Genomic DNA, 14,964 nt, shown 5'->3' on the forward strand with positions numbered 1-14,964 from the left:
TGGTGGTGGTGATGGAGGTGATGGTAATGATGGTGGTGGTGGTGGTGGTGGTGATGGTAACAATGGTAGTGATGGTCATAGTGGTTGTGGAGGTAGTGATGGAGGTGATGATAGTGATGACAGTGGTGGTGATGGAGGTGATGATAATGATGGTGGTAATAGTAGCAGTGATGGTGGTGATTGTGGTGTTGGTGTTGGTGGTGGTGATGATAGTGGTGATGGTGGTAACAATGGTAGTGATGGCGATGGCGATTGTGGTGGTGGTGATGGAGGTGATGATGGTGATGATGGTAATGTTGACTACCAGGGACTGAATGTTTGTCCATCCCCTCCCAAACTTATATGTTGAAATCCTCACCCCCAATAAATGGTATCTGGAAGTGGAGACTTTGGGAGGTGATTATGGTTAGATTAAGTCATGAGGGTGGAGCCCTCATTATAAGAAGAGTGCCTGATAAGGAGAGAAAGAAACCAACAATTCTCTTCACCATAGAAGGACACAGAGAAAGAGCAGCTATCTGTAAACCAGGAAGAGGGTTCTTATCAAGAACCTGAGCAAGCTGGCACCCTGATCTCAGACTTGTAGTCTCCAGAACTGCAAGAAGTAAATGTTGATTTTTTAAGCCACCCTGCTTATGCTATTCTGCTGTAGCAACCCATGCTAACAATGGTGGGGATGATGATAATGATGATGATTTATAGAGTCCTTTTAATAGGCTTCAATGTTTTAAAAGCTTTGCATGTATTAAGATCTTTAATCATAAGAACCACAGAAAGAAATAGGTAGTGCTATTATTCTACTTCACAGAGAAGGAATCCAAGGCGAGAAAGAGGTAGATAACTCTCCCAAAGTCAGAGTTGTTGTTGTTATTCAGTCACTAAAAAGTATTTGATTCTTTGTGACCCCATGGACTGCAGCATGCCAGTCTTCCCTGTCCTTCATGATCTCCTGGAGATTGCTCACACTCAGGTTCATTGAGTCGGTGATGCCATCCAACCATTTCATCCTCTGTCGTCTCCTCTTCCTCCTGCCCTCAATCTTTCCCAGCATCAGGGTCTTTTCCAATGAGTCAGTTCTTCACATCAGGTGGCCAAAGTATTGAGCTTCAGCTTCAGTATCAGTCCTTCCAGTGAATATTCAGGGTTGATTTCCTTTAGGATTAACTTTTTTGATTGCTTTGCTGTCCAAAGGGCTCTCAAGAGTCTTCTCCAGCACCACAATTTGAAAGCATCTATTCTGTGGCACTCAGCCTTCTTTATGATCCAACTTTCATATTTGTATATGACTACTGGAAAAATAATAGCTCAGCCTTCTTTATGCACCAACTTTCATATTCGTATATGACTACTGGAAAAATTATAGCTTTGACTAAATGGACCTTTGTTGGCAAAGTGTTGTCTGTGATTTTGGATATGCTATCTAGGTTTGTCATTGCTCTCCTTCCAAAGAGTAAGTGTCTTTTAATTTCATGGCTGCAGTCACCATCTACAGTGATTTCGGAGCCCAAGAAAATAATCTGTCACTGTTTCCACATTTTCCCCTGCTATTTGCCATGAAGTGATGGGACCTGATACCATGATCTTAGTTTTTTGAATGTTGAGTTTTAAGCCAGCTTTTTCACTCTCCTCTTTCACCCTCATCAAGAGGCTCTTTAGTTTTTCTTTGCTCTCTGCCATTAGAGTGGCATCATCTGCATATCTGAGGTTGTTGATATTTCTCCCAGCAATCTTGATTCCAGCTTGTGATTCATCCAGCATGGCATTTCAAATGATGTACTCTGCATATAAATTAAATAAGCAGGGTGACAATATACAGCTTTATCGTACTCCTTTACCAATTTTGAACCAGTCCATTGTTCCATGTAAGGTTCTAACTGTTGCTTCTTAATCTGCATACACATTTCTTAGGAGAGAGGTAAGTTGATCCGGTATTAATACATCTCTTTGAGAATTTTCTACAGTTTGTTGTGATCTACACAGTCAAAGGCTTTAGTGTAGTCAGTGAAGCAGAAGTAGATGTATTTTTTTTAATTCCCTTGATTTTTCTGTGATCTAACAGATGTTGGCAATTTGATTTCTGGTTCCTCTGCCTTTGCTAAATCCAGCTTATACATCTGAAAGTTTTCAGTTCATGTAGTGTTGAAGCCTAGCTTGAAGGATTTTGAGCTTTACCTTGCTGACATGTGAAATGAGTGCAATTGTGCAGTAGTTTGAACATTATTTGGCGTTGCTTTTCATTGAGATTGAAATGAAAACTGACTTTTTACAGTCCTGTGGCCACTGCTGAGTTTTCCAAATTTGCTAGCATGTTGTGTGCAGCACTTTAACAGCATCATCTTTTAGGTTTTTAAATAGATCATCTGGAATTCCATCACCTCCACTAGCTTTCTCTGTAGGAATGCTTCCTGAGGGCCATTTAACTTTACATTCTAAGATATGTGACTCTAGGTGAATAGCCACACCATCATGATTATCCGGGTCATTAAGACCTTTTTTGTATAGTTCTTCTATGTATTTTTGCCACCTTTTCTTTATCTTTTCTGGTTCTGTTAGGTCCTTGCCATTTCTGTCCTTTATTGTGCTCATCTTTGTATCATATGTTTCCTTGGTATCTCCAGTTTTCTTGAAGAGATGTCTAGTCTTTCCCATTCTGTTGCTTTCCTTTATTTCTTTGCATTGATCACTTAGGAAAGCTTTCTTATCTCACCTTGCTATTCTCTGGAACTCTGCATTCAATTGGGTACATCTTTCCATTTCTCATTTGCCTTTCTCTTCTCTTCTTTTCTTAGCTATTTGTAAGGCCTCCTCAGACAACCACTTTGCCTTCTTGCATTTCTTTTTCTTGGTGATGGTTTTGGTCATCATCTCCTGTTCAGTGTTATAAACCTCTGTCTATAGTTTTTCAGGCACTCTGTCTATCAGATCTAATCCTTGGAATCCATCTGTCACTTCCACTATATAGTCATAAGGGATTTGATTTAGGTCATACCTGAATGACCTAGTGTTTTTTTTCCCGTACTTTTTTCAATTTAAGCCTGAATTTTGCAATAAGAAGCTCAGGACAACCAACTAACAGGGAGGGAGCAAAGCTCCACCCATCATCAGACAATTGGATTAAAGATTTACTGAGCATGGCCCTCACAACTGCACTCATCTCACAGCTAGCAAAGTAATGCTGCAAATTCTCCAAGCTAGGCTTCAACAGTACGTGAACTGAGAACTTCCAGATGTTCAAACTGGATTTAGAAAAGGCAGCGCAATAATATTAAGTATTTTTCCTAAGCTATTGCTTAATTCCCTTCCAGTCCTCTTGTGTCTGATATAAGCTGAGCCAATTTGATGGCCAACACTACTTTGTAAATAATAAGGAAGAAGAAGAAGAGGGGAAAGTGATGGAGTTAGTATTTTGTGAATTTGGAATGCTAAGTAGTAGCTAAACAGTGATTCATTCTACATCAAGTGGCAGAAGTGGGGGATATAGCACAGGAGAAGGAGTTTGATGTGGTTCCTTTGCAGGCCTGTGTTGGTCAGGGTGCAAGCTAAGCCATTGTAATGGAGATCTCGAATATAGTGCTTAAATTACAAGTTAATTTCTCCCTCATATTTCTGAAAATGTGATCTGATTGCTTGCTGCTTTAAAGCCCATTAAGAGTGAAAAGGAACGTTCACTTTATTTTGGAGGCTGGCAAACAGGGCAGGGGAGGGGTGATGAAGGGGTAGAGGGTGCGGAGAGGATGGTGAGGGCAGATTCCTGTCCAAAGGCTGATTCCCCCCCGACAGTCAGTGGAGAAGAGATTTTTCAAGGGGAGTTTCAGGGGTGTATAGACAGAGGGAGGGGGTACCTGCACCAACAACACAGCTCTGACGGTCATCTTAAAATTAGTCATTGGTGGTCTGACCAGAATCAACTTGCTTGTTTAAGTATAGTTAATCTTCAGTTCCCGGGTCGGTTTGTTCCCATTTCTTTGAGGCCAATTCTCAGAATTGTGGCAGCTCATGTCATGGCTGCTTTCTGATCACCAAGTAGTTAAGTTTTCCCACTTGGTGGGGGTTTCAGTATCTATAAGACAGCTTGCAGGGTATGGCTCTGAATATTATTTATAGCCCTTGCTGCTGCTGTGTCGCTTCAGTTGTGTCTGACTCTGTGCGACCCCATGGACGGCAGCCCACTAGGCTCCTCTGTCCCTGGGATTCTCCAGGCAAGAATACTGGAGTGGGTTGCCATTTAGAGGAGCTAAAGGTCCTTGATTTTGTTTAATGACCAAACTATTGTTATTTTTGTTTGTTTGCTTGACTAGTTTCCGTTGCTTATGCATTGTCTCACTTCTCTGATCAAACTTAGTCTTTGGCTAAAAGTTTTCTACAGACAGAGGACATGATGGGCAGAGGGGAGGACCACAGGGTCCTGCTCCATTTCTAGGTGTCCTGTTACAATCTAGAGGTGTCTGGTCCAGGGTGGAGGGCAGTCCTGGAGCCTCAGCACACAGATCCCATCTCTGGATTTAAACCGGCTGCCCTGGATGTCACCATTGCTTCGGTGTATCAGCCACTGGGAAGTGGGGAAGGACAAAGGGAGCACTTGCTTAATCTTCATAAATGCAACACACAGAAGTGCCACACAGCCTGTCCCCATGTCACTGAGGAGAGGCTGGGTGGCTCTGTTGTTCCCAGCAACAGTTCCCAACTTTATTATTGAACATGGGGAGAATGGTTACCAATGGGCAACCTCCCATGATTCAAACACTCAGGTCTTACTCAGGACCAATGATTCAGTCTAATATTAGTGGAGAAAGGAGTGTGGTAGGGTGAACACCTTGAAAAAATTGAACAAAATTATAGCACTCCGAGCTACTAACCCTTTACTGTGGGACAGATACTTCTTTTGAGAAAGTGTAGAATGTCAACCTGAGAACTCTTAATCTAAACCTTTTTGTTCATTTTTTCAGCCTGTATGTCCATATTGAATGTTCAGGTTTCCCTGCAGGGTGAATAGGGAGATGGTGCTGCTAACATATTGGCCAGGTCAGGAGGTGCTTGTTAAGGTTGCTCCATTGTGACAGGGGAGCTTCCCTGGGGGCTCAGGTGGTAAAAGATCCGCCTGCAATGCAGGAGACCTGGGTTCGATCCCTGGGTCAGGAAGATCCTCTGGAGAAGGGAATGGCTTCCCACTCTAGTATTCTGGCCTGGAGAATTCCATGGACAGAGGAGTCTGACAGGCTACAGTCCATGAGGTCAGACACAACTGAGCAACTAACACTTTCACTTCAGTGTGTGATGGTAAGATTTGTGGAGAATAAACCAATCTCTATGTAGGGTGTAGCAAGCTAATTGTATTTTTTCCCTATGATATGTTCCCATTATCTTTCTAATGGCTTTTTCCCTTTGGAGCAAATGATATGCTTAATATATATTTTTCCTAGTCTGGCTAGGTGGAGTCCACCTGATGACTTAGATCAGTGACAGTGCTGACAGTACTTGGATTGTTGCTATTATGGGCTGTTGTGTTTGTCTCTAATTCAGAAAGCACTTTTGACCATACCTGACTCAGGAACCCCCAGAAAATGGGATATTCTGAACAGGTGATTTTTTCAAAAAGCAATTTACTGCTGCAAGCAACAGAGCTTAAAAGCAAGCAGACAAGGAAATGAACAACAACAGAACATAAACTTTCACAAGGAAATCCAAAGAAAGCCTTGTTTAGAAAAGATAAAAAGAATAAAGTCAGGATGGTCAGACTGGCCAGGTAGGTTCTCCAGCGAATGAGGCATCACTGTGTTTGTACTTGGAGGGTAGTGACAGCTCTTCAGTACTCCTTCACTTTCCCTGCTTAGCGCATGGTCTGACTGCATTCTGCATACATGCCATGGAAGGAGAGCTGTGTTCCTATAGCAGGAAGTATATTCGTAAATCTTATTGTAGCATCATGCCACCCTGGACCTGGTCTTGGTTCAAGTTTGTACCCTGCATCAAGCTCTCTTCTTGTCTCTGGCCAGATACTGTCAAAAGGTGATTTATCTCTCAGGTTTTGCCTCTCAACCCCAGGTATTGAGTCACAAATTAACAGGGATCCTGACCAGCTTATTAAGCTTTGCACTAGCCTTCAGCCCACCTTCTTAAAGAGCTGGCGCAGAGACGCCATCTCATTCCTGCTTCTGCGGATCGAATTGTGGGAACTGGAGGTGTTTGCCTTCCCAAGGCCCAAGTTACTGTAGAAGCCCTGGGTCTCCAGCTGAAGCTGAAAGCTGTGATATTTTAAACCTTTCATGCCTATCCGGTGCCAGCCATGGGACTTCCAGGACTGTGAATAGTTTTTATAGGCTATAGTTTTGTGCCTAGTGATTCGCCAAGTCTTAATAGGAAAACTCAGCCATCTGTTTCCAGCACCTACTGCTCACGTACTTATGGTTAGAGTTTTTATTTTGCATGTGTACATTCCCTTTAACAGGAAAGAAAACGGTCTTTATAGCCAAACCACTGAAGTGAGAAATGCAAATCTCATTTGCTCTTAATCCCAATGAGGTATTTACTACAAAGTCCATTTGAGACTCTTTGGTGTTAATATTGAAGAAGACGAGTGGTAAAATAAACAGTTAATGGCCTGGAGCCAGCCCTCTCGTGTGTGCTAACTGATGAGGGCCCATTCCATTCCAGAAGTAATGACAGGGCCCCCCTTTCAGTTGTTCTCAACTTCTCATTGGCACCAGGGGAGTGAGTTTGGCAAAGTCACTGTTTTGAAAGGACCATAATGATGGCAGGACATTTTATTACTGTACTAATGAGTGCAGTGTGGGGCCATGGGTAGGACAGAGTGTTTGTGTATGTCTGTGCAAGAGTTGGGGGCGTGGGGAGAAGGAAACCCAATTTTTATCTGTCATTGTAACTAGTTACTAGGGAGTGTTCACAGACCCCAAGGTAATGAAGGAGAGTTTTCCTTCATTGTTGTTTTTAAAACTCCTTAGGGAAATCACTCTCAGTGGTAAAGAATCTGCCTGCCAAACAGGAGACACAGATTCGATCCCTGGGTGGGGAAGCTCCCCTGGAGAAGGAAATGGCAACCCACTCCAGTACTCTTGCCTGGAGAATCCCATGGACGGAGGAGCCTGGTGGGCTACAGTCCATGGGTCACAAAAGAGTTGGACATGACATAGTGACTAAACAACAACTCCTGAGATAGTTTTCTTTGTCATGGACCCAGTGTCCTCCTTTATCTCTTTCATGGTGCAGGAATCTTTTCTTATTGATACCACTGTGGAAAAGTCATGTAGTTATTTATTTCAATAAAATTTTCTAATATGATTCTGGTCTGGTCTGATAGCTATTTATAACCATTCCCTTCTCCACGGGATCTTTCCTGACCCAGGGACTGAACCCGGTCTCTTGCGTTGCAAGCAGATTCTTTACCATCCGAGCCACCAGGGACGCCTATAAACGTAACAGCAAGTTTATATTGTCAATATTGGTCTGTAAAACTTGGTTCTGGGCTCTGGTCTCTCTCTTTTCTCCAGAAGTTCACTTTTTCCCAGTGGTTTAGAATCCCCCTCATTCAGATGAGGGCCGATTGTAAATCTTCAGCCCTGACGTTTCTAACTACTCATGTCCTATGTTGGACCACCACCTTGGCTGTTCCTTTTGGTGGGATGGGGATGGATGGGGAAAACTCAAACTTAATCTGTACACAGTGGAAATTCTCGTCACTGGCCAGCACCACTGCACATGAGGTTGCTATACTATGTATGATTTCTTCTTTTCCCTCATCCAATCCAGACGAAAGTCTTGGTTCTTCCTCCAAAATGCAATCTTTGAAAAAGAACAGACTTGTAAACCCAGTGGGGGAGGGAGAGGGAGAGACAAATTGAATGGGTAGCGTTGAAACATATACATTGCCATATGTAAAAACAGATGTTGTTGTTCAGTCGCCCAGTTGTGTCCGACTGTTTGTGACCCCATGGACTGCAGCATGCCAGGCCTCCCTGTCCCTCGTCATCTCTCGAAGTTTGCCTAAGTTCATGTGCATTGCACTGGTAATGCCATCCAACCGTCTCACCCTCTGAGGTCCTCTTCTCCCTCTGCCCTCAATCATTCCTTAAATAGATCTTTCCTGAAATATAGAGCCAGTGGGATTCGCTGTGTGATGCAGGGAGCTCAAACTTGGTGCTCTATGACAACCTAGAGGGGTGGGATAGGGCAAGAGGTGGCAGGGAGATTGAAGAGGTAAGGGACATTGGTGTACCTATGGCCGATTCATGTGGATGTATGGCAGAAACCAATACAATATTGTAAAGCTATTATCATCCAATTAAAAATAAATTTATTTAAAAAAAGAAAAAGCATAAAGCTTGTGTTTTCCACACTCTTTAGTGCGTGCTCATCAGACTAAGGCCCACGAGATCCCCTCTGATCTAGCCCCTCCTGCCTCTGTATCCTCATCTGGGCACTGGCCCTTGGCACACTGACCTCCTCATCCATCTGATGATGTCCTCAGCTTGCTTCACTGGCTGTTTCTCAGCCTTCAGGGCTCAGCCTAAATGCTGCCTCCTGTCTGGAGCTCAGACATCATCTGCTGAGTGATTTTAACTCTCCCTCTGTCCTGTTCAGCCTTTCACCCCTCCCCACCTCACAGTTGGGTTACGCACACAGGATGCACAATTTCTCCTCTTAGAGGGACTCAGCACTTTGGCCTCATAATCAGAATCATAGACTTGGATTGAACACAGTTACGATTCAAACAAATGTTTACCCATGAAGATTTTCAGAGAACTCTAATTTTACATGCCTTGTGGTCAGAATGAAGGAATCTAAGGCCACAAACGTGAGAAAATGATGAGATATTCTTCCTTGACAAAAGGTGGGAGAACCCCTGAAACTTTTGCCAGAAAGCCTTCATTTCCTTTTCTCCACTTCTCCTTTCCTTGAGTGTCTCCTTTTACTGTGTGTCATGAAGTTTCTATCTCCTGCTTTGCTTTGCTTTTTCAGTCTTCCTTCTTCCGCCCCTCCATCTCTTCTTTTCCTTCCTCTTTTCTTTTTTCTTTCCCTTTTATATTTATACTCTTTCTAGCCTTCTTTCTTGCTTTTAGTTTAAGCCAGACTTTTACCTGAGCAACTTCATAGCCTCCCATGTGTCATCAGTTCTCCAGTTTTTGAAAAGACCGTAGAAGGCACAGGTGTTGACACAAGCTCATTCTCAAGCAGCTCTGCAGACAGAACCGGGGAGTCACCCTTACTCTGACTTTGCCAGTTTTTGTCTTTAGTTGATCAGTTGGTCCACAGATCTTGGAATTCTGAATATAAGGACAAGCCTTTCTATCCAGGCCTGTCTCAAGAATTATGTTACATATATTGATTTCATACGATTAAGGAAGAAAGAAAATTCATGACCATTTGCTTGACATTTCTTACAAGCGTGTTAGAAGTGCCATTGTTTGAGGGCTGAGTCAAAGAAGTCACATTGTCTTTTCAGCAGCTCTCCAGTGGTCACCCATAAAGCCCCGAAGAACTTCTTTTCTCAAAAAGTGAATTCTGATTTATTCAGATTCCTGCTTTTAATGTGAGCCAGGCTTTTGCCTGAGCAACTTCATAGCCCCCCATGTGGCACCAGTTCTCCAGTTTTTGAAAAGACCCCAGAGCACACTGCCTGCTCCTGGCATGTGGGCTCTCCTGAGGGCTACTTTGCTTTAACCCCGCTGTGCTTCGAGGAAACTTAACCTGGATGGGATTACTTTTCAGTGGGCTTCCCCAGTGGCTCAGCAGTAAAGAATCTGCCTGCAGTGCAGAAGAGGCAGGAGGTGCGGGCTCGACCTCTGGGTGGGGAAGATCCCCTGGAGAAGTAAGTGACAACCCACTCCAGCATTCTTGCCTGGAAAATTCCAGGGACAGAGGAACCTGGAGGGCTACAGTCCACGGGGTCGCAAAGAGTCGGAGGTGACTGAAGAGACTCGGCATGCACGCATGCACTCTTTTCAGTAGGAGGAGCTCCAAGCATTTCCCACTTAGATGTGAGGTGCAAGCAACTTACTGAAGTAACAGACCTCGAAGGAGCTGCTGGGCACTGTTTTCCCCGTGTGAAGAGTGACTGCTGAAAATAACATGCTTGTTATGCTGCGGACTCACTTTTGGGGATTAGGTGACATGATCAGAAATGATGGAGGAGTGTGTGACACTCTGCTGTAAAGACTGATTTCTTTAATAGTTTACTGAGGGATTTGAAGATCAAAATACTCAGGCGTATTAAGCAAATAAAGCTAATAGAGAAACTTGTATCAAAGTTGTCTCGGGGAAGTTCAGAGACTGTGATGAGTCAGGGAATATGGCCTAAATATTCACAGAGTTGTGTAGACTTTCAAAAATCGATGTGTAAAATGTGCTTTCAAGAGGCTCACATGTGTGTCTCTAATTCAAGGTGATTGTTACCTTCACATGAACACTACTTATGTGACTTAGATTAGTTTTTCTATTGGACCAGTGGTTCTTAAGTGGAAGCATATGTCCAGATTACTTAGGAAGTCTTTTTAAAACACATGCCTACAGGGGCCTAGCCCAGACTATTGCTACTGAGTCATTTGTGTTGGAGCCTGCAAATAGGTACTTGGAAAAATCCCCTGCAAAATTGTGAAGCATCTGGTTTCAACCTAGTTAAGGATCATAATTCAAAAAGACACACGTACCCCAATGTTCACTGAAGCACTATTCACAGTAGCCAGGACATGGAAGCAGTCCATTGATGGATGAATGGATAAAGAAGTTGTAGTATATATATACAATGGAGGAACAAAATTGGGTCATTTGTAGAGAAGTCGATGGACTATGAGTCTGTCTTACAGAGTGAAGTAGGTCAGAGAAGAACAAATATTATTAACTCATATATGTGGAATCTAAAAAAATGGAACAGATGAACCTATTTGCAGGCAGAAATAGAGACACAACACAGGGAACGGATGCGTGACATGGGGGAGGAAGGGCAAGGAGAGACAAACTGAGAGATTAGGACTGACATATATACATTACCACGTGTGGAATAGGGGAAGAGAGGAAACCTTCTGTAAGCACGAGGAGCTCAGCTCGGTGCTCTGTGGCGACCTAGACGGGTGGGATGTGGGGAGGGGAGAGGGAGGCTCAGGAGGAAGGGAGCACATATATACGCATAGCTGATTCACTCCGTTGTGCAACAGAAACTTAACACAACACTGTAACACAGTTATACTCCAAAGACCAAACAAAGCAAAAACTAGTGAAGGACCACTGCTCTCTGAAAGTTTGGAGTAGCACAAACCAAGGGTGACCCCTCCCTGTAGCCTTAAAATCCTGTACGATGCCTGGTTTGTAGAAGTGAGTGTAAGAAATATTCGCTGAGAAAATGAAAACAAACTATTTAGAAAGCCATATTGTGCATTCATTTAAACTGCTCACTCATTTACATTTTTACTGGCTTAGTAAATTGTTGAAGAGAATTTTTAAAATAACCATTGAAGAGATGCATCTTCTGGACAATTAGAGGACATTCTGTGATCTAAATGCTTATGAAGGGGACAGATGATGTAGATTTTTTAGGTAATTTGATGTGAAACTAGAGAACAAAGCAGAGAGATGGGCAAATACATTTTTAATTACTATCTGATTTTTACCTCCATTATTTTGTGGGTAAAATGTCTTGTAGAATAAGATTTCTGGTAGCTCCACTGTGTTGTTCCAGATTCTATTTGTCTATCAAAGTTGATGAGGAATTTTTTTTTAGTAAGCTGGAATTTGTGTATTCTAATAATGGCTGTTCTTCCAAGTGCACTCAGATTGACAACACATTCTGGAAAATCCTCTTTGGGATTTGACTGTGCTGTGCTGGTCCTATATCCTGAATTACTATTTGCCACCTCCCTGAGACTTGTCCCTTGCCCTCAAGGAAGTTTCAGTAAGGGCAGTTGGATAGGTAATCGTCCAGGACATAAAATAATCAGAGACCTTCATATAACAGTGTGGATTGGCATTGTGCAGCTGGGGAAGGACGGGGCTATTGCTCGTGAATAAGATGTGTGTGTTAGTCTCTCAGCTGTGTCTGACTCTTTGTGACCCCATAGATTGTAGCCTGCCAGGCTCCTCTGTCCATGGGATTCTCCAGGCGAGAACACTGGAGTGGGTTGCTGTGCCCTCCTCCAGGGGATCTTCCCAACCCAGGGATTGAACCCGAGTCTCTTACTCCTGCACTGGCAGAGGGGTTCTTTACCATTAGTGCCATCTAGGAAGCCCAGGCGGTACTAGTGCTAAAGGTGGGATGGGGTGGAATCCGAGCTATGATGACAGCAGGAGGCGGCGTATTCCAGGTAGAGGTGCTGTGGGAATGTTTGCAGAGTTGGGGTGATCAGGGCGTGTGAAGGCACGTGAGGAGGAGGGGTGCAGTGTCTGTAGGATGCAGGGCCACGGCCAAGAAGTAGAAACTCTGGTGTGTTTGCCTAAACTGTCCTTCGCCTTCTGTTCCAAAGCCGATTTACCATAAAGTTTTCAATAGGAAATCTTAGGAAGAGAGCAAATAGTTCTCTGTGGATGTAAAAAGTACTCCTCCCGACTTGCCATGTCCAGCTTGACTGGCTCCTAATTACAGACTTGAAGTTGAGGTGGGTCTCTACTGCAACTTGAGTCAATTTCCCAAGATAACCTTGATGCTTGTGAATGGAGTTAAATTTTCTGCTGCTGTTTTGAACCCATCTTTGCCTGTTGAAAACATCCTTGCACTACCATAGTGCTTTGCCTTTTGCAGATTTGTTGTTTATAGATGCTTTTCAGGGTTCAAGAAGCAGGAGGTGAGCCTGTCAGACAGCCTCACTGTCTGCATATGTCCAACTGTCACCATAAAAAGCATCCTTTTTTGATGTTAAAAGAGCCCAGTTTTGATGATAAATTCTATGGTTACCCTCTTCAGGGGTTGCTATCTTTACTTACATGAGAAAATTGGGGATTTAGAGAGACATGGCTGTCTAGAATCATTTCTACTCCCCTGTCTTAAGCATCTTTTCTGGGTAATGCAGGAATCTTTCTTCTGGGTGATGAAGGTGTTAATTATAAGTTGTTCATTTTGAAATTAAAAATTATTCCTAAACAAATGAATATTCTTACTAGAAAAAGGTACACTGTCTTTGTTGTTGTTCAGTCTCTAAGTCATGTCCGATTCTTTGTGACCCCATAAACAGCAGCATGCCAGGATCCATGTCCTTCACTATCTCCTGGGATTTGTTTAGACTCATGTCCAGTGAGTCCATGGTGCCATCCAACCATCTCATCTTCTGTCTGCCCCTTCTGCTCCTGTTCTCAATCTTTCCCAGCATCAGTGTCTCTTCCAATGCATCAGCTCTTCACATCAAGTGGCCAGTGTATTGAAGCTTCAGCTTCAGCATCAGTCCTTGCAAAATAATTATCTTGTTGATGCATAGCCCTCACAGTATTATTTCCTTATTCCAGTTGGAGGTTATTATTTATTTGACATTTATTTCTATCTACTATGTACAGATAGCTATACTTGACATAAAGATCATCATTCAGTGATAATTATGACATATTATTGCTTTTGCAATCAGCATTCAGCTATGATTGGTCCTGGTTTATTAGATGGTTAAAACCACATTTTGCAATAAGGAGTTCATGATCTGAGCCACAGTCAGCTCCTGGTCTTGTTTTTGTTAACTGTATAGAGCTTCTCTATCTTAGGCTGCAAAGAATATAATCAATCTGATTTCGGTATTGACCATCTGGTGATGTCCATGTATAGAGTCATCTCTTGTGTTGTTGAAAGAGGGTGTTTGCTATAACCAGTGCGTTCTCTTGGCAAAACTCTGTTAGCCTTTGCCCTGCTTCATTTTGTACTCTAAGGCCAAAGTTGCCTGTTACTCCAGGTATCTCTTAACTTCCTACTTTTGCATTCCAGTCCCCTATGATGAAAAGAACATATTTTTTGGGTGTTAGTTCTAGAAAGTCTTGTAGATCTTTATAGAACCATTCAACTTCAGCTTCTTTGGCATTAGTGGTTGAGGCATAGACTTGGATTACTGTGATACTGAATGGTTTGCCTTGGAAACGAACAGAGATCATTCTGTCGTTTTTGAGATTGCATCCAAGTACTGTATTTTGGACTCTTTCATTGAATATGAGTGCTACTCCATTTTTTCTAAGGGATTCTTGTCCACAGTAGTAGATATATTAATCATCTTAATTAAATTTGCCCATTTGAGTCCATTTTAGTTTGCTGATTCTTAAAATGTTGATGTTCATTCTTGCCATCTCCTGTTTGACCACTTCCAATTTACCTTGATTCATGGACCTAACATTCCAGGTTCCTATGCAATATTGTTCTTTACAACATCAGACTTCTATCACCAGTCACATCCACAACTGGGTGTTGTTTTTGCTTTGGCTCTGTCTCTTCATTCTTTCTGGAGTTATTTCTCCACTCTTCTCCAGTAGTATATTGGGCACCTACTGACCTGAGGAGTTCATCTTACAATGCCATATTTTTTTGCCTTTTCATACTGTTCATGGGGTTCTCAAGGCAAGAATACTGAAGTGGTTGAAATTGATACCATGCAGTCAGATTGGTGATCAAGTAGATATTTAGTAATAAACTCAATGTAAAATGTGTCTCGTGTTGCATACTACTGTGAGGGCACTGAGCTGCTCGGACAAGCCCATAGCAGGGGAGATTTAGTGCTTGGGACTACTCAAAGTAGCCAAGAGAATGGAGAGCTGGGAGTTGCAAGATAGTGGCTCCCAGGGAAAAGACAGCTTCAAAAGCAGGGCTGGAATTCAGACAGAGTGGCCCCTAGAGGGCAGGAAAAGGATCTCAGGTGATGTCGGAGTGCCTGGGGTCCTGGGTATCAGGCGTTCCTTGTGATTCTTGGGAAGAATGTCCTACCTTAACGGCCCGAGGTCTGAATGACCACTGGCCACGTGCTTTATTCCTTGGCCTGATTTACTGCATTTTGGTTTGTT

The 14,964-nt window shown here is 42.9% G+C and overlaps 1 protein-coding gene across 1 annotated transcript in view; it reads left to right on the plus strand.

The window, feature by feature from the left end:
- Window positions 1-14,964, plus strand: part of DNER (delta/notch like EGF repeat containing) — a 390,912-nt gene that overhangs the window by 185,552 nt on the left and 190,396 nt on the right. The gene's annotated exons all lie outside the window — the stretch shown is intronic.

The sequence above is a fragment of the Oryx dammah genome, unplaced genomic scaffold, assembly GCF_014754425.2.
Source record: "Oryx dammah isolate SB20612 unplaced genomic scaffold, SCBI_Odam_1.1 HiC_scaffold_27, whole genome shotgun sequence".
Lineage (NCBI taxonomy): Eukaryota > Metazoa > Chordata > Mammalia > Artiodactyla > Bovidae > Oryx > Oryx dammah.